The 20,000-nt window shown below is 40.7% G+C and overlaps 1 protein-coding gene and 1 non-coding gene across 4 annotated transcripts in view; one reads left to right on the top strand and one right to left on the bottom strand.

The window, feature by feature from the left end:
- LOC123504138 overlaps positions 1–20,000 on the top strand; it is a 264,226-nt gene that overhangs the window by 137,668 nt on the left and 106,558 nt on the right. The window lies entirely within an intron of this gene.
- On the bottom strand, positions 10,091–10,182 carry Trnay-gua. Its single transcript is given in 2 exon segments — positions 10,091–10,126; positions 10,146–10,182. It is a non-coding gene; the product is annotated as a tRNA-Tyr (tRNA).

Below are 20,000 nucleotides of genomic sequence, written 5' to 3' on the forward strand. Positions count from 1 at the left end.
AGAGAGAGAGAGAGAGAGAGAGAGAGAGAGAGAGAGAGAGAGAGAGAGAGAGAGAGAGTGTCCATCTTTACATATTCTAGGTTCTCTCTAAAACAAACCAACATTCTGTTAGTGTCATTCACTGCATCTTACCCATTTCTTTCTTCGCTAACATCAAAAAAACATGAGTGGCATTTCTTCAAACGATGCATACATCTGACAAGCTTCCCAATTTTTATCTATACTAAAATAATATCATTTGTCCTAGTAATATAATGTTCTTGTACTTAATTTTAAAAGATAATATAATCTAGGAGCGAATCCACATTGTTACTGATAGAAGATGTTTACATTTTTTTATATCTTTCTTAAATTTGAAACAGACACGTGGATGAACTTCAGCAATGATACACTGCAACTCTCCAACCTCTGATCTTTAAAACAGTAGATTTTACCTTTTATTTTTCATCAACTGACACGTAACACTATACTTCTCGTCGTCTATAAAGGTTGTGGCATTCAAACAGTCATGCAGATCTGTGTGAATATCTATCAGTGCGATGTATACTTAAGTGGGATACCTCGCACCCGTCCATCACGAGGGGCAAGAGGCAAGATGAGGCACTGTACAATGTCCTAGTCTTTTTCTTCTTTTCTGTTGAATCTCGTTTTCATCCTCTTTTTATCACCAAATTTATCGACAGACTTCCATTCGCGTTCACATTTTCACTTATTATTAATTCTTAAACATGGAATAATACTTTCATATTCTTGATTTGTTTTTTCCAGCAGAGTTGTTTCAATCTCTTCCTTTGAATCCCCTTCTTATCATCTCCTTATCGCCATATTCACCGACACATTTTCATTCCACAAAACTATGACGCACACACACACACACACACACACACACACACACACACACACACACACACACACACACACACACACACACATACTTTTGTTTCTTTTATGGAGACTACGAGTCAAGTGGGCCTTTTTTTTCTAATATTAATTTTTTTGCTCTTGGTAGTTCTCTCTTTTACATAAAAAAAACTTTCACATATTTTTCATTCTTAAACACAAAACTTTAGCCACAGTACTTTCATTTTCCTGCTTTTTTCGACAAAATTAAGTTTCAATCTTTCCGTTTGAATCACGCCCTTATCATCCTTTTATCATTAAATTTAACGACAGATTTTCATTCCCTTTCACACTTTCACATATTCCTCATTCTTAAACATAAAACCCTATCCATAATACTTTAATATTCCTGCATTTTATCTTTATCTTTTTTTTTTAGCAGAGTTAAGTTTCACTCTTTTCTTTTGAATCACGTTCTCATCATCTTTTAATCACCAAATTAATAAATATACTTTCATTTCCTTATTCTTCATTCTCAAACATAAAACCAGATCCATAATACTTTTTTCCCGCAGAATTCAACTACCGTCCAAATATTTTTTTATCACCTGTAGATTTGCTAAGCTTACTGATGCTTGTAACTGATGTGCTGCGATGGAGGGGCGGATATCAATGCAGTGGTGGGGAGGGATGTGGTCATGTGTTCCGTGGAGGGATTAGTAGAGGCAGTGCGAGTGGCAGAGGGGATATAGATTTGGAAATGCCAGATCTGTAGGGGCGTGGATAGCAAGGGTGGGGAATGAATGAGTTACGATAGTGAGTGTGAGGGTGGAAAGGTGTGGATATTATAGGTTTGTGGTGGTGTTAGAGAATGGACAGCCATTACAGGGTACGGTAATGAGGAAGTGTGGCACGGTAAGGTTGGTATTACATATAAATAGTGGATGTAAGATGAAGGAAGGAGAGTATGGTATAGGGATAAATTGATTGAATTGTATGAGAATAGTATATGTAGGGTAACAGAATGAGAGTATGGAAGGGTACGGAAGTGTATGACAAAAATGTTTGGAAATCACATGACTTTGGAAGATTATGTGCGTGAATGGACAGTGACACAAGAGAGCGGGTGATAGAAGACGTTGACAGTTTAACACAATTTCGTAAGTGACTCAGTAATAGCAACTTGATTACAGAGTCTACTCCAATCATCTGCCACTCTATTTTAGAATCAATGCCTTCCTGTCTTTTTAATCTGACTTTGCCAAATCAAATACAGTAAAAAGAAAACAACGTAACGAGTAAAGCAAACCAAGATGTTGATTGCAAGAACACAATGGAAATTAATAATAAAAAAAAAAAGATGAATGGACGACGCATGTGTGTGTGTGTGTGTGTGTGTGTGTGTGTGTGTGTGTGTGTGTGTGTGTGTGTGTGTGTGTGTGTGTGTGTGTGTGTGTGTGTGTTTCTTTTCTCTGTCATATGCCGAAATTCATATACATCACTTCCTTACTTACTTAATTACCTTAATATTTGTCATGTCAAAAAAAAAAAAAAAAAAAAAAAGTTCCATTTGTATATATTCCTTTTCCTCGTCAGACTGTTGTAGTTTTGTATCTTTAATTCATTCATTTTTATCACAATGCTGGGTACCATCTCTCTCTCTCTAAAGAAAAAAAAAATCATCATGAGTCAGGATCGAACAGGCAACTATTAAGAGGAGAGTTAAGCACGGTACCAAAGAGCCAGTCTGCGTCATTGCCTCCCACGTGAGTGATGGAAAATCTGGGTGTCATTCGCATTTTTCCATTTCTGGGTGCGTGATTATTATTTTTTACCCTTCTTTTTCGCTGCCGTCGCTTTCATGTTTCACGTGCTCATCATGGCCTTCACCAGCACAAATATTAGCAGACTGCACCGGCCATCTGTGTACGTGTGTGTGTGTGTGTGTGTGTGTGTGTGTGTGTGTGTGTGTGTGTGTGTGTGTGTGTGTGTGTGTGTGTGTGTGTGTGTGTGTGTGTGTCTGAAGTTATGCTGTTTATCTCTTTTTTCCATCTCTGTTTGTGTTTTATTACTGTCCTTCTGGTAAATAACATGTACAGGTAAGCAGATATACACACAAACAAGCATGCAAACACACACACACACACACACACACACACACACACACACACACACACACACACACACACACACACACACACACACACACAAGCCTTCTAAAGAGCCACGCAGGCCAACCAACAGGCAGGTATAGGGAGACAAGCAGGCAAGAGTCAAGCAGGGAAGCGAGAAGCTGGTAAATTAAAGTCAGAGGGATGCAGACCACCAGCTAGGGTTCATCTTTTCCCGGCCGTGATGCCAACGATACACAGGAATGAGGGACGGCAGGAGGGGGCACTCAACCCTCTCCTTCCCCCATTACCCTCCGTCCCCTCACCCCTGCACGATCGTCAGATATAAAATATGCGACAGGGGTGAGAAGTGAGAGGGAAGTGGAGTGAGGTGAGGAGAAGGGAAGTGAATTGCTCCAACGTAATAAAGAGAAGGGACCGGTTTGCTGTGCCACGAATTAATTGGATTCATGTATCTTACAATGGAGTATTTATGACGGGGCGAGGGCGACGGACGGACGGATGAGCTAGTGGGTAGACGGACGGATGGAAGGACGGGACGGGCTAGAGTGGAGGTGTTACGTCCACTGCTCTCTGGACAGGCTTGGCTCTTTGCTCAGCGTGGTTGCTTTACTGTATAGAAACTGAATTTGGCTTCCTGATCAGCAAAACTCAGGCGATGATGATGACAGCAACAACAATGATAGTGGAAATATGAAAAGAATTGAGATAATTATGATTTTTTTTTACTATGAATTTTTTTTCCGATCGATAAATCTGCAGTCAACAACAATAATAAGAACAACAACGACAACAACATGGTAGCACTAGTAAACACGTTAATGAATAGAAAGGAGCAAAAACTAATTACAGACGTGTACGTTTTCTTTGCTCATCAGGCTTTCCTCCTATCGGCAAAACCTCCACAACATCAAAGTCAGCACCGCGAACAACCGCTACAATGGCAACGCTCGCACTGGCGTGGCATGATATCCACTGGCCACACTGACAATGACGAAAAATAAAGCCACATCTTCTGCCCTCAACTCATCTACGTCAATATTTAGAAAATAACAACAAAAAAATATCACTGTGTACATTCAGGGCATAAATATGCATTGACTCATGCAAACTCCATACACATAAACATTTGCAAATTACCTCGTATGTTTGTATGACTTTTGTACCCCAGGCTATATATATACGCCTACCCATCATAAATTACCACACATATATAAACACATCATCTGTCAACATATTCACTCATAGCTGTTGGGGCGGGAGACGGCGCCGCCCCGGGGAGGGGAACACGACATTGTATTAGTCCAACGTGATAAAGCAAATACGGCGAGTTTTAGAGCTCAGCGTTATGGCCGAGGCTCGCTAATGGTGGGGCAGCCGGCACACCTTTTATTTTCCACTCTTAATTTTCATCATTATCCTTATTATTTACTTTTTTTTTCAGCGAGGCAGCACGTGTCGATAAGGCCTGGCAGGCGGGGACACAAAGCGCCCCGAGAGGGTGACTGGATTATGTCAACGCCCAATAAACTAGACCAAATTTGTAATTATGTAATTTTGTCTCTGATTGAAAACCTAGTTCGTCGAAATTATTATGCCGATCGTGCAGACACGGCGAGTAAGTTTAAGCAGACTAGAATTAATATAAAATACAGATTTAACGTGCTGCTCTCGCAAATTTCAAAGAATCATTTCCTGACAGGATTGTAGCGCTGCCGTGCCGCGGTGGGCGCCATTAACAATACGAAATGGCAATGTACACGACTTTTTTTATGTTTGTGTGTGTTTGTGATGGTATCGAGCAACACCAAACGCTGAAATATGCGTGATGTATTGCCAAGGTTAATTTCCCGAAACAACGATTAATGGCAATACTTTAGCCACGTCTTCTGCACGCACACACAGACTAACACACACACACACACACACACACACACACACACACACACACACACACACACACACACACACACACACACACACACACACACACACACACAGTGAGAGAGCTCGGAGGTAACCTCAACGAAATGCAGTGCCTTGCTTAAACATCTGCCGAAAGAATGTGTTTTAATCAACTTTATTGTACATAACGCGGAGTCCACGGAGAGATTTCTTTACATGTGCTTAAGTTATTGTGTATACTTGTCTCCGCATCTTTAAAATGCCAAGCTTTGTGTTACACGTTTTTGTGTTCTAAATGTAGGTAATGAAATGCTAAATAATTCCGAGAGAAGAGAGAGAGATTGACTGTAGTATCCATTGCCTTCCGCCGCGAAAACGTGCCATTTCAAGTCTCACTATTAACAAAATTACACCAATAAAACTTTTGGTTTGTAAGAATATATCCAGTAGTGCATCGGTGATCCAGAAAGGCAACACACAGTTTTGAAGTGCGTGCCTCTCTTGTGTCACTGATTCTTTTAAAAGACAGGATGCTCCCAAAACTCTAGTATTCAGAGGTGACACCTAAGAACACACACAACACAATGACACAAAACCAGGCTTGCAAGGTGTTGCGAGGATGTCGTCATAACACCTAGACTAGTGAACATCAATGAAGGGCCTCCAGCTGTTACATACTCGTACACTTCTAGACTAGACCGCCAGATATCACTGGTGCTGGAAAATGTTGAAATACTTGCGAATTTAGAATAGCCATCAGTGAAATGATTTTCGAATAAGATGAAGCCTCACCTGGTGCTGGCTGACGCGGTGCCTCTCAAAAACATTTAGTACTTCTCTACCAGACTAAACTCGCGATTAAATATAATAACACTGACAAAAAAAATAATAACAACCATGAATTCTTATACATATACAAACACTATTTCACACTTACCCTTCGCTTCAAATCTCTCAAGGGAAGCGACGAACAAAAGTAAACCGTAATGGAAACAAAATAGTTTTCACAAAATTCAACTAATATAAAACATGCATGATTTTTGTTCGGTAATATCCCTTGACAGAGGTACCGACTGTCAATATGGATTTGTCTCACGCCTGACGAGCTCATTCCCATGCAAATGAACGACGATAGAGGAGCCGGTCCGAATTCGTATGACTTCGTGATGGTTGGCTGGAGCGCTTAATTCGTGTAAATTGGTTTGCATAACGCGGCACACGTTATTATCATAGTTTTATCTTGCGTGTGGGGAGACTTGGAGGACGGTGACGGGCAGCGGGAAGGGGTGTGGATAGGTGGCTGATGACAGGGAGGAGTGGATGGGCAGGAGTGGGCGGGGAATAGAAGATGGAGAGGGGGCATGTGGAGTGGTTTTGGGAGGGACAGGGGAGGGTTGGTGGAGTGGCGAGGAAGATTGAGAGGCATGATAGAGTTGTACTAGTGGAGTGGCCGAGTGGTGTGAAGAGGGAAGGGAGTGGGCTGGCTGAGTGGGCATTTGGGTCCGTGAATCGCCTGTGGTATTGAGATGAATGCAAATTTATGAGTTAAAATAATGACTGGCCTTCCCTGTTTTCTTTTTTCAATATATGGTATTGTTATTCCTTTCTTTATGTTTAATGTGTGACTTTGTATTCTAAGGTATTCTGACTCTCTCTCTCTCTCTCTCTCTCTCTTAGCACACGAAAACATCTAAGGGATAAAAGAAAGACACCGACACACACCGACACACACACACACACACACACACACACACACACACACACACTTCCCTCTCCTCCACTCTTCTCTTTTAAACGGTGAAAGCGAATCTGGCGAAAATGGAAAAAAAAGGGAGAACAAAAGAAACGCGGAAATAAAATGCATCTCATTAACGTCAATATTTATAACAGTGAGGTTTCTACTCTGTTGGAACCTTATAACTAATGAACCGCGCCTTTAAATTACTCCCACTCCGCTGCTCATCCACTCCGTCTGTTTGTTGTACACTGTCACCACCACCCCAATCCACTTCGCTGTCGTTAAGTTGTACCTTTTGTTCTTGGGTTATATTACATTTTAGTCCTCCTTCATTTGATATTCCTCTATTGGTTCGTTGTTTTAATTATTTGTAGATTGTATGTATTCTCTGTGTAAACTTCAGTACCATGACGCGTTTCCATATTTCCATGGTTACTATTTGGTGATTTTATACAGCTTTAGAAATTTATGTGGGGATTAAAATAGTGAAGACTGTGGCCATTAATCTTTTGATCTCCATAGACCCTTCCTAATGTCAATGTGGTTAATCGTACACAAATCTCAAGATAAAAATGTGTCCCAGTACTGAAGGGGTTAAGCCCTTGAACATTTAGCGTACAAAATTTTTACTATGCTTCGTTATGTTTTGTTATTTTAAAGGAATTCATCACGACAGGAATGGTTTCAGTTTAAACTATTAAGAAAAAACCTTCTTTAGTTAAATTTACATAGAACACTGTTATTCATCCTCATCCTCATTGCTAACCTTAATTATATGTCCAAACAATAATGGCATCACTTTCTTAGTAGCAAGCATTTCGTCCCCATGACACATCACTACCCGGTCACATCACACCTGGCTCACTACGGGCTAGATTTAGTCTTATACTTGTTCGGGAGCTTACCAACAAAGGAAGCGTTTGTGTATAGCTTACAAAAAGACTGAGGTACTGGCAAAATCACCTTACCAGTTCTGTTTTTGGTACGCTCCCAAACCAAAAGTAGTGAGGATAGTCGACTGTGGAACTTGATCACGGCTGAAGGACTTTTGTTGGTTAGCTAGTAAACGAAAAAAGGATGACTGTGGAACTAGCCCTATGGTTATCATTTACTGCTCCTATTCCTTGTCCTTGCAATTCATTTTTCCAGTCATAATTTCACGTTTGGTTCAGCAATCACATTTATAAGATATCCTCGTATATCTTATCACGACTAAAATCTCCCTCATCTCTCTATTCTGCTACCTATACATATTTCCCTTTCCAGTAACGTATTCCATTTCAAGTGTCCTACGCTGTTCCCCTTCCCATTGTTCTGTTATTACTCTATTCTGTTATTCCATTGCTGAAAGTCGTGTTTTACTTTTCCTTTTCGACTGACCTATTCTTTTCTGCAGTCCTATCTACATTCGCCTTTCATTTCTTCCCTTTTGTTGGTATATTTACGTTTACTTCCCTTTTATCAACTGTACTTCTCCTCTTAATTTTATGCGTATATAATTCCTTTTCTTTTTCGACTGACCTATTATATTTCTACTGTCCTATCTTCATTCGCCTTTCTTCTTTTCTCTTTCGTTGCCATATTTCTGTTTATTCCTTTTTATCAACTGTACTTCCCTTAAGTCTTACATATATATAATCTACTTCCAAATCTGCTGCTCTTTTCTTTATATCCTATATAGATACTAATTCTTAACCACTTCAGTACCATGACGCGTTTCCATATATATTCTGGTTAATAATTTGGCGACTTTATACAGCTTCAGAAACTTATGGAAATAAAATAGCGAAAACTGTGGCCATCAATCTCCTGACCTCTATATATCCTTATCAATGTTAATAATAGTCTAATCACACACAAAAAAACTCGTGGTAAAAATGTGTTCCAGTATTGAAGGGGTTAAGACTATTGAATAAATTCCGATATACATTCCTCTTCTGAATCTATTCCTCAGTTTCTAACCCTCTATACTGTACAATCCTCTCTTTCCCTCACTACAACCACCGCACACACTACTCCTGCAGCTCTCACACTTCTGCACCACCACCACCACCACCACCACCACTGCCCTTCTGCATCCCCTCTAACTCATTTTACTCTTGTCCTACTGTTGTTGCCCTACTCACTCCCCACTCTACTGTCATCCCACTCCAGTACTTCCCCTCTCATACAGTAATCCCCAGCTGTCACTGCCCTGTTGCAGCTGTTACATGGCGGCGCCGTGTTCGCTGCGGTGCCGACCAATTATGCATCTGGCTGGTTATTATTATCCCCCCCTCACCCAATCCGGTGGTCCTCGTCCTCATTCGCTTGGTCCCTCCACCTCACTGCTCACTGATTCACTTAGCAGGTAATTTGCGATTTAGAAGAGTATTTTAGGATTAATGGTAAAGAGTACCCTTGCGTTTCAGTGCGAATTTATTTTCAGTTTGGTCTAGGTTCAGAGAAGGGGAAGATGATTTATTTGTTTATTTATTTATTTTAATTTGTGTGTGTGTGTGTGTGTGTGTGTGTGTGTGTGTGTGTGTGTGTGTGTGTGTGTGTGTGTGTGTATGGTTGTTAAAATATGCCTGGATTTCAATATATTTTTTCCTCTTCTTTCGGGTTAAAAAAAAAAAATAAATAAATAAAAAAAATTCGCTGCGCTACACGAATTTTTCCCTCCTGTTTCGTTAGTTTGTTTTGAAGCAGCATTTTCTTCATTCCGGCTGCCTGTCTGCCGTCTCTCTCTTTTCTCTCTCTCTCTCTCTCTCTCTCTCTCTCTCTCTCTCTCTCTCTCTCTCTCTCTCTCTCTCTCTCTCTCTGCCTCCCTTGCTCCCTCCGTAATCCAATCTGTGATGCAAAGTGTGAAATAAAAAAGAGAATTGATGTTGTTTTATGCAAATGTCATTATCTGGTGTGATCTCTCTGTAAACACTGTCTCTTGCCCCATCATCCATTTCCTCTCTCTATACGGTGCAGTGATCTGTCTCTATCCGTCTATCTGTCCTCCACCCGTCTGTCCGTCTGTCTGTCACCGTGTTTGGCATTCCGTCCATCGGTTCTGATTGTTTGTTTGGATCTGGTTCTCTGTTTTGATTCGTATTTCTGTTTTTTTTTTTTTTTCAATCTCTCTCTCTCTCTCTTACATTCTTCGACAAACTACATCTTTATCACATCTCACCATCCTATATTTTGGTCTTCCCATCGTTAAGGAATTGTTAGGGCCTCTGTCATCCTTCGTCTTCCCTAACACCTTGCCCAGAACAAAAATACCTGATGTACTCATTACCTCATTTCTGCAGGTTTTTCTGGTGAGATCCGCAATATAGAGAAATACTCACGCCACGCAAACACAGCACAGCAGTCTCTCCTTATTAGTCTTATCTCCGACTATAATTTGAGTAGAAGAGACATTATACAGGAATATAAGAAGACATGGAGACTATAATGCTGTATGATCTATAGACACAAGGCAGGTCTTAGAAAATAGTTATCCTTCGAACCGGATTCGAACCAGTGACCTATGGATATCTGCTTTTCCGAACCAACTACAGTCCACCGCTCTCCCAACTGAGCTATCGAAGGGGTTGAAACTCTAGCGACTATATTTAATTTCTTGCTTTTCAGTCATACCCTCAGGCTCAACTTCCTTTATTCTAACGCATCACAAAACAAATCCCAAGTTTAAGCTTCTGTACCAATCTTTGTCTGCTGTTAGTGTGTTCCATCTACAGCAAACCTCAATACGATACGGTAGTCATAACATAAAGGCAGCTTCAATAAGTTAGTCCCCCTTGTCTGCATACATGATGATGCCATGAATGTTAGTTAATTACGCATTGCTGCCTGATAATGGAAAACGAGACGCGATGTTATTAAAGGAAATAGAAGGCAGAGATTCAAGATCAGAGGTCCATTACTGCTGCACTCACTGCCGCTGTGTTTACCTTCTCTCTCAACCTCGGATCCCGCTGGCGATATCCTCACAAAGCAAGACAATGGAAAGATTCGCAGTAGATAAGAATCAAGGAAAAGTGCTACACGCAAACAGTGGAGATAAGTACGTTAGGTTACTCCACTGCTGCTCGTGACTATGTTGTGATACTCTGCGTTTGTTATAAGTATGAGGAAAACTGGATTAAGCAAGAGTACATAGCGAAATAATTTTCCTCTTATTCCCGTGGCTGCTAATGACGTTTAACCTATTTCAGTAGCCTTAAGCAATCTAAATACACAAAACATTCAATTTCATGCACTTAAAAAAAAATGTATTGCACGTTCGATGACCTGGGTAGTGCGTGTCATCTTTCTAAAATCATGATACAAATCTGCACAAAGACCATTTTATCAAGTTGAAATGAAACCTCAGTAGTGAAAGTGTTGATCGAGGAATGAAAAACTCAAGACTACTGCATCATACTCAATGAAATGTGATGTGAATGCAAATACATAATATATGAAAGGTTAAATAGAATAATTACATGTGTCCTGCCTCTAAAGATAACGTGCTAAGACATGTATCAGTTCATAAAGACTGTTCAAGTTCACAAATGTGCCTTTCTTGAAACCAAAAAGTTAGTGAATGAGAATATTTTCAGATTCTGCCGTAGCGTACTTCTACACACACACACACACACACACACACACACACACACACACACACACACACACACACACACACACACACACACACACACACACGTTAAGAAAGCTAAATTAAAGGCAGCCATCAGTATATATTATTACGCTCCGCCAGTGTCTTTGCACAAGGCATCTTACATTATAACGGGAGAGAGAGGATCAAAGTATAGGTTTTGGCACCTGCTGAGATACGCGTGACATAAAAAATTGTGGATAAATGTGGTGGCTGAAAGGAAGGTCACACGTAACGCTGGATGGTGATTCTGATAGCAAATTTGTGTAATAATCTTAGGGCCCACAATACATCTAGTTGAAAACCCACAAAATGTATTAGAGTCAAGAAAAACAAACAGACAAAAAAAAAATAAATAAATAAAAAAAAAAAAAAACATAGCGAGTGTAGCAGAATTTAAATGATTCAGTTCATTTATGCAACGACCACAAGATCACATATGAATAAATTCTAATAAGGAAGGTCTTAACAGGCGTGGTGTGAACACAGACACGGGTGTTGTCGGTGGTACAGAGGGACTCCATTTTGATCTTGGGTGTTCTGAAGAAAACACCACGACAAGCACAAAACATTTCATAGTAAAGAAATTTGAAAACAGTGAAAAAAAGTGAGAAGACATGTCAGAGTGAAGAAGATAATACTAAATTTTTCCTCTAAACGATAGACAACAGGAGTGGCACTAGAAATCAAAAGAAAATAGAAATACTGGTAATACATTTCAGAGTTATCACCTTAATTATTGTCCAACACAAGTGAGATTTAGACAGTGTTCATTTTTGACCTGTTTGGTTTGACCTGATGGTGTGAATACACACACACACACACACACACACACACACACACACACACACACACACACACACACACACACACACACCTCACACTCACAAAGCAGATTGAGCTGCTCCAACATGTCAATGAGGCACCACGCCAGCGTCAGAGAGGACATGGAGATGAGGCGACAAACAGCCTCCAGTGGTGTCTCAGACTCTTGCTTGTGTCCCTCCAGCCTGGTGTTCAGTGGCCGAAGCGTCATGTGTCTGGCTGGATATTCTTGCATCTATTCCTTCGACAATTCAGAAAACTAGGGAATTGCCTTTCCAGCTGCGTCCATTCACGACTGCTCATCACGGATCGCAAACCTTGTCAGTTCCACATTTCAGGAGAATAATAATACTTGTAGCTTCAAACAATTTACAGTTCCTGCGTTTTTACTGTTTGAATGACTGACTTAATGCAGGAAATATTAGATAGCTTACGAATGAAACTGACTTCCGCACTAAATCCTCTTCATGAAGCATCCCTCGCCACACCAGACACGTCACACCAATTTATTCTGCAAGTAATTCCACGCCCTGTCAACACTTAAAAAAAAAAATAACAATAGTAATAAATAAATACATAAATAAATACGACGAATCAGAAAGAAAAACTGACGAAGACACAACAACAAAAGAACAAGAATAATAACAATAATACGTACTGAGGGTAATAAAAAGCTAAGAATAGGGATAGGAGACCAAAATGAAGATAATGGCAATGGCAAATCATTTAGGAGCGCGTGGCAGGGAGTGAGTGGCCAGGAGCAGCACCAGGTGGCGGCACGGCGACAGGCACTACGGTATGCTGATCACGCTCCCCGCCATCGAAGTTCGGATAAAACTTGAAAATATATTGCAGTGGTGTTTGCATAGCGACCCGTTATGATAGATGAGGGTTACGTCCGCCACTTGTGACGGAACTCCTTTCCGCGAAGCACGTCACCTTGGCACCCACACACACGCGCATGGGGTCATGTGGTGAACGCTTGCATAAAAACTTTCTTGCATGATTAGATTCTTCAACATCCATTATGTATATATGTTTTGCTTATGTACGTCTCTCTCTCTCTCTCTCTCTCTGTGTGTGTGTGTGTGTGTGTGTGTTTCACTGTTTGATCTGCTGCAGTCTCTGACGAGACAGCCAGACACAACACACACCGGGACAACAAGGTCACAACTCCTCGATTTACATCCCGTACCTACTCACTGCTAGGTGAACAGGGGCTACACGTGAAAGGAGACACACCCAAATATCTCCACCCGGCCGGGGAATCGAACCCTGGTCCTCTGGCTTGTGAAGCCAGCGCTCTAACCACTGAGCTACCGGGAGTGTGTGTGTGTGTGTGTGTGTGTGTGTGTGTGTGTGTGTGTGTGTGTGTGTGTGTGTGTGTGTGTGTGTGTGTGTGTGTGTGTGTGTGTGTGTGTGTGTGTGTGTGTGTGTGTGTGTGTGTGTGTGTGTGTGTGTGTGTGTGTGTGTGTCCGCGCAATAATTCTACTTCAGTCTTTCTATTCATGACAATACTGATAGTTTATGACCGTACCAACAAAGATCGTCCTTCTACTAGTAAGCATGGCAAAGAAAAATTCGGTACTTATTTTGCTGTATTTTCTAAAACTGACATAAAAATTAAGAAAGTACTGGTGTTTATCTCGAGTCGTTGATTTATTTGCCATTTGTTTTGTTTTTTGGTTTATAAGAGAATCTGGCTCAAGGCAAGAAAGAAAGAAACCATTCAAAATACATTCTTAGTTGCCACTTTTTAAAAATCTAATGGAAAAATAAGATCCTATTAGATTTGCCAATTTAGTTCCTAAGGTGTCTTGATATGCAAATGCTGAAATTCTCTAAATCTGCGGAATTGGAGACACAGACACAGACAAATGCTGAGTTTAACGTGTCCTTAGTCTTCTGAAAGCGAGCATTGATGTAAAGAGGCATCCATCCTTACACATTCAAGGTCAGATTCAATTCAGAACACATAATACAACACCATGCATGTACAGAAAGCAAGATAAGGTAATTTCTGATCAAACGCATAAACTTTCAAATGGTCATAGATTCTCTGTCGTGTTCATTTAAACATTCTCCTTGACCATTTTGTTCTCCATTCATTCACGACATTCAGTGCAGGAATCAGATAAAACATACAGTACAGACACACTGGATTACAGATCAATAGACAATATGATTCTCTTTCATATACTGAGACATTCTGCATTCTTCTCAGTAAAGGAGTGTGACTAGAGAATGATGGACAGGATTATCTAAAGATTTTCATATAACAGACAAGTGTGTATTGCTTCATAAACTTTCTATTCATCTTGTACAATGCAACAATAAAGACAAGCATAAAAAAATATTAAAAGTAAATTAAGAACAACAGGCAAACATGATAATCGATAAATCTTAAGACTAATGACAATATATCTTTTTTATCGTGTTGTAAACTATTTTCCTTTCGTATAACCTAGAAATAAAAAAAAAGATAAGGAAACATACAAAATAACAAACAGACAAGATAGGAGTGAAATTTCGCAATAAAACAAACTTGTACTGCGCCACATATTTTCTTCCACAACAACCAAACATCAATAAGCAAAACATTACGAATACATTAACTAGAGAACAACAAACACATCTTCTTTCACTTTCTTGAGCAACAAACATATCTTCACATCGATACCAATTCCCTCTGTTTTGCACCTTAATACTTCACAGAGCAGGAAAGCAAGAGGAGACCAGCTTAAGACATTACCAGACACGAGGGATCACGACCCGAGTCACGTCCCCTCAACCCCTGCCGCCACACACTCGGTCCGGGCGCCTCCTGCACGATTCCTTGAACGCTGCTTGAATGGCACACGACAGCAGACTGATTCCTCCCGTGGGACTGTTTCTTTGTGTGTGTGTGTGTGTGTGTGTGTGTGTGTGTGTGTGTGTGTGTGTGTGTGTGTGTGTGTGTGTGTGTGTGTGTGTGTGTGTGTGTGTGTGTGTGTGTGTGTGTGTGTGTGTGTGTCTGTCTGTCTGTCTGTCTGTCTGTCTGTCTGTCTGTCTGTCTGTCTGTCTGTCTGTCTGTCTCTCTCTCTCTCTCTCAAAAGTTAGAAGATAAAGAAAGAAAATGGCGTATAATTAGACAGTTAATTATTTTCATGTGACTTATGTACCCTTGTAAAAAATTAACGCAGTAATGAAAGGAAGTACAAAGCTTCTCAGAGCACCGGGACCAACACAGGGAGGTGATGATGGTGATGGATGTTGCACTAAGATGGTATGAATATCAGTGGAAGGGAAATGAAAATAAAAAGAAGAATGTAAGGGAGCTTTTAATCTTTCACTACTATGGCTGTCCTTTGTCAACGCTGAGACCATCGTGGAAATTTTTGCACTGATTCAGACACGGATACGCATAAAAAAAAAAAAAAACTAATAAAAATAAGAAGGATTAATAAAATGTTTTGCATGGAAGCACAAGAAGAGAAAAAAAATAAGAAAATGGGAGATTATTATTGACTCCTCTAATGTACAAGAGCTAACTTAATCTAATACAAAAGAACGTAATGCGAAAAATAGGTGTTTAAAAATTAGTTACTTAGAAAGAATGAAAAAAAAAAAAATGTCTAGACGATTAATCTCGATATGAAAACAAAATAAAATAAAATGAGAGAATAGGAGATTAATATTGTCTCTGCTAATATATAAGAGCTAACACTGACTAATACAAAAGAACGTAATGCGAAAAATAGGTGTTTAAAAATTACAGCTATTTATAAAGAAAAAAAAAAGGTCTCGGAATAAGAGGATTTATCTCAGCATGGAAGGAAAAGAAGGGAAAAAAATGAGAGAATAGGAGCTTAATGTCATGTCTTCTAATATCAAAAAAGCCAACCAAACCTATTAAAAAGCCAGTAATGCAAAAAAAAGTGAAAAAAATACAGCTACTTATAGAAAAAAAAATAAGACGGTTAATCTCTGTTACCTCAATACCACAAGTTTGTATCAGAGAAGGTACCGTGGCTTGGTTAACTAGTGGCGTCTATCACCTGGGAGGGCAGGGGGATACTCGCACATTGGTTCTGGTAGGCGGATTAATACTGGATTCATTAAAACAGGTGGTATTTATAGACCGTGTATACACAGGCATGTGCCACACCCCACCGCCATGTTGTAATCCCGTGTTAAGTGTCCCCCGTAAGCTTAATGAAAGGAGGGATTAAAGCTGCAATGAAATGTGTGTGTGTGTGTGTGTGTGTGTGTGTGTGTGTGTGTGTGTGTGTGTGTGTGTGTGAGAGAGAGAGAGAGAGAGAGAGAGAGAGAGAGAGAGAGAGAGAGAGAGAGAGAGAGAGAGAGAGAGAGAGAGAGAGAGAAGCGTGCATCGTTCTCTTCCTTCTTACTCTATGAAAAAAAATCTTAAAGATGTAAGTAACGAAACGGAAGAGTGAACAAGAAGTAAAACAATCTCTCTCTCTCTCTCTCTCTCTCTCTCTCTCTCTCTCTGTCTGTTTGTCTGTCTGTCTAACTTCTCTTCTCTACTCTACTCTACTCTCCCTCAAGTTGGTCCCCTCTACTTTATGGCTCTTCACCCTCTTTCCCTTTGCCACTTCTCCCATGTGCATCCTCGTTTACCTTCGTTAAATCCTCTTACACTCGTTCATCCACTATCCTGTTCGACTAGATAATAAGCTTAGTTATAACGAGGCTCGTGTGTGGGATGGGGCGGCCATGTGAGGGGAAATGGACTGTGTGTGTGTGTGTGTGTGTGTGTGTGTGTGTGTGTGTGTGTGTGTGTGTGTGTGTGTGTGTGTGTGTGTGTGTGTGTGTGTGTGTGTGTGTGTGTGTGTGAAGCTGAGGCGGTGTGGCGGTGTTAGCACAAAGGCAGTAGCGGCAGGAACACACACACAAACACGTCAGCTGAACCATATGAAGGACAGACAGTAGCAGTGTGTGTGTGGAGGATATACTCGTCTCGCTAACAGACACCACTGCGGGACCATCCCACAGATCTGCCTACCTACCATGAGGCGAAAAGGCGAGGAGGGAACGGAACAAGTTATTGCCTCTCTCTCTCTCTCTCTCTCTCTCTCTCTCTCTCTCTCTCTCTTTCTTATGGCTAGCTGCAATTCCATAAGGTAACACCAGCAGCAGCAGTAGTAGTAGTAGTAGTAGTAGTAGTAGTAGTAGTAGGGTGGTGGTGGTGGTGGTGGTGGTGGTGGTGGTGGTGGTGGTGGTAGTAGTAGTAGTAGTAGTAGTAGTAGTAGTAGTAGCAGTAGCAGTAGCAGTAGCAGCAGCAGCAGCAGCAGCAGCAGCAGCAGCAGCAGCGGCGGCGGCGGTGGTGGTGGTGGTAGTAGTAGCAGTAGCAGTAGCAGTAGCAGTAGCAGCAGCAGCAGCAGCAGCAGCAGCAGCAGCGGCGGCGGTGGTGGTGGTGGTGGTGGTGGTGGTGGTGGTGGTGGGTGGTAGTAGTAGTAGTAGTAGTAGTAGTAGTAGTAGTAGAAGTTATTGTTTTTCGTGTCGTCATCGTTATTACCGTGTTATTAGTGGCGTTGTTGTTCCTGTCACTCGTACAACTTTGGGCTACACTTGGACAAACACGACGCGGACAAGACACAAGGGCGAGACAACAGCTGATACCAAGGTGCCGCGGTAGAAAATTGGCCCCATGCACTTCCACGAATCTTATTAGTGTTCGAGCACCCAAGGTTTTCACACGCTGGAAGACTTGTAATAGTTGTCTCGTAAATCAGGAGTAGCGTTGTTCCATTAAGCACAAATTGTCCATCTTGTATACTGTGATTATGTAGTTACTGTATGAAAACAACTGAATGCATGTGTGTATGAAGGCAGACGTCGGAGTTTATTAGTAAAGAGTGTGTAGTTAAGGAAGGAATATTGTTAGTTTATGCTTTCTTTCTTGCAGTTAAATTTTTTCCTCATAATCACTTAGTTTTTTTTTCAGAATTTCCATATTTTGTACTACAGTCTCTTAACTCTTTAACTGCCATGACTTCTTCTGTTGAATAAAATGAGCTTCTGCATATCTAGACTATAATTTGGGAAGAACACTCACACTTTTATGAAAAATTATAAAAATTACACCAAAAAAGGTAGAATGAGGAGACAATGCATCGGTGCCAGAGCTTCCCCTGCAGTAAGTGGGGTAAGGTGAGGCGCTAGACCAGGAAACCACCCACGATGAGGGCTCATATTCCCCTCTGGACACTTCCCCTCCATGGCGTTTCTCCACGTGACAGATTCCACTTTCACCTTCTAGATATTTTTCCCCTCCATTTTTTCCATATGATAGATTTCTCCATGGCATTTTTCCTCTAACATTTCTCCCTATGATGGATACTTCCTTGAAATTTTCCTCTCTCGTCCTTCTCCCCTCTAACATCTCTCCTTATAGTAGATTCCTCGAGATTTTTCCCTATTTTTTTTTTTCATTACGACATTTCCCTCATGATATTTGCGCCTATATTCAGAAACGCCTTGCTCTCTCACCGCGACAATTTTCCAAACCCGCAGGGACGACTAGCCGAGTTTTCAAGACATTTTTTTCCTTTTAATAAACTCGAAATTTTGCCAATCTATCACCAGAACCATAAAAAAATACCTTTAAAAACACGAGTATCTTCATTCTTCAACTAGAGCCTTTGGGGAGCAGCGATGGTGAGAGAGTATAGTGTTCTGCTCTTATGATAGATTCTTACCTATACGTATGTACATTAATCCATGCGGTCATTTCACCCTCGGTTTGATGGCAGCGTATTATGATGAAACTCTTATTGAAACCACAGTTATTTATGGTCCCTGTTAGATTAAGTTAACGGTTTAATGTAGGAGTGAGAGGGTAATGTTGGCTCAAAGGGGGAAATACCCAGGAGGGGGGAAGGAAGATGTCCAGTGGGAAGTAAATCAGAAGGGGAGGGTTCAGGAAAGGGAAGGAGTGTCCTGCATTTTTTTTTTTTCATTCGACCACCAGACTGCATTAGTCATTGGTTAACTGGCTTTTTCACTGTATTACTTTACAAAGACAAGACGAAGCTAACGTAAAATAAAGAAAAGAAATACGTAAACAAATAACTAAAAAATACAGTTATTACGAAAAAAGTAAATGGTGAAAACTCGTGTTGAAGCAGTGTTACTTTTGGTGTTGTGTCCCGCAAATACTGTTTATACCTACCAGTGTATCACAAGTAAGTTCTCCAGGTACTCGCGTTCCGCCACACAGCCGCACCGCCAGTAGACGAAACACTGTAATCACGGCACACTGGAGACACACTATCACCTGGCGCGGCCAATCACCACCTGCCTGGCTTCTTTGTAAATTGCTTCTAAGGAGGCTCGTCCATAAAATTTTACCTTGAATCCTCCGTCATATAATAAGTTCTTCCAACCTAAGCTAATACAAATGATCGTAGAGGGAGTTTTTTCTCCCTTAATATATTCATTAATTTACTTAGAATCATTCCTCATATAATACTTTTCTTTTCAGCTTTATCAAATCTAATTAATTGTAAAAGAGAATGAATTTTTCAAGTATTTATTTATCTATTTACTTAAGAGCAATAATTCATCCTACAATAAATTTCATCTCCTTAGCCTAATACAACTGATCACAAGGAGAACTATTTACTTATTTCTTTATTTACTGGAAAATCTTGAGAGTAGAACGTTCATGGGAGGATTTACGTGAAGGAACTTAAGGTACACGCCAGCATCCACCGTGTGTGTATCTAAGTACATTGAATTGAATGAATAATCTTTGTGGAGTACAGACGTTCGTCCCCACACGGTGCTCAGAGCAGTAGCAGCGCTCACGTCGCCGCAGGTCACCATTCCTCTTTGTAACTGGCATCAGCGGCCGCAGTGGCATCGCATAAAAGGATTTAAAATTTTTACAACTATTTCTTGCACAAAATATGAACGAAGT

This window comes from Portunus trituberculatus, chromosome 15 (genome assembly GCF_017591435.1).
Source record: "Portunus trituberculatus isolate SZX2019 chromosome 15, ASM1759143v1, whole genome shotgun sequence".
Classification (NCBI taxonomy): domain Eukaryota; kingdom Metazoa; phylum Arthropoda; class Malacostraca; order Decapoda; family Portunidae; genus Portunus; species Portunus trituberculatus.